The sequence below is a fragment of the Gekko japonicus genome, unplaced genomic scaffold, assembly GCF_001447785.1.
Source record: "Gekko japonicus isolate JY-2015 unplaced genomic scaffold, Gekko_japonicus_V1.1 scaffold893, whole genome shotgun sequence".
Lineage (NCBI taxonomy): Eukaryota > Metazoa > Chordata > Lepidosauria > Squamata > Gekkonidae > Gekko > Gekko japonicus.
This window is the reverse complement of record NW_015170302.1, coordinates 67,744-68,542: the sequence shown is the minus strand read 5'-3', so window position 1 is coordinate 68,542 and position 799 is coordinate 67,744. Positions and strand designations below refer to the sequence as shown.

The 799-nt window shown below is 64.7% G+C and overlaps 1 protein-coding gene across 1 annotated transcript in view; it reads right to left on the bottom strand.

The window, feature by feature from the left end:
- MIB2 (mindbomb E3 ubiquitin protein ligase 2) overlaps nucleotides 1-157 on the bottom strand; it is a 104,324-nt gene extending 104,167 nt beyond the window's left edge. Inside the window, exon 1 of the mRNA XM_015417960.1 lies at nucleotides 109-157. The gene's annotated coding sequence lies outside the window, so the exon portion shown is untranslated. The remainder of the gene's footprint in view (nucleotides 1-108) is intronic.
- Between the last annotated feature and the right edge of the window lie 642 nt (nucleotides 158-799).

Sequence of the window (799 nt, the reverse complement as noted above, 5' to 3'; positions counted from 1 at the left end):
CGCCAGCTCTGCCAAAAGCAGCCCCCCGGCCCCGTGCCATCTCCACCCTGCCCCACCCTCCAAGCTCCCCGCCCTCCTTCTCCCCCCCAACCCAAACCCCAAACTTACTGCGAAGTTTTCTCTGCAAAGACAGCTGCCGATCCGCGTCCAAAGCGGATCCACTCCTCCCCAGCTCCCCCCCCCCCTGTCTTGCCTCCAGCAGCCTCTGCTCCTCTCTCCTCCCGCCCCCGCGGATTTCCTCTTCCTTCCGATGCAGCAGAGGCAGCCACTGTTTCCTCCTCCCCCCGCCCCCAACCCCGGGCTTTCAGAGCCCAACGCCAGCCTGCGGGGCGCAAAGGTTTCCGGGAATTGGAGTCCCCTCCTCCACCTTCCCCGGGCCGCTTTGCTACCTGCGAGGACTCCGCCTCCCGGCATGCACCGGGCCGCTCTCGGCTGGAGGGAGCCGGGCGGTTTGTTTTTTGTCCCCCGCCCTTCCAGCCACCTACGACCGAGTCCACCGACGGCGGGGGGACGAGGAGAACCTGGAGGGAAAGCGCCACCGTGTGGTGCGTCGCGTGCAGCGCAGCGGATTAAATGGCAAGGGCCCGGGAATAGTGGGTGGATGGCGCTGGGGTTGCTAACTCCTGGTTGGCAAATTCCTGGAGATTTTGATTTGGGGGGTGGAGCTTGAGGAGGGCGGGGCTTGGGGAATGGAAGGGGCCTGAGCAGGGCACAGTGCTGTAGAGTCCACTCTCCAAAGCAGCCATCTTCTCCAGGTGAACCAGGCCTGCCCTGTAGCCAGGATTTTTCAAGTCAGGGG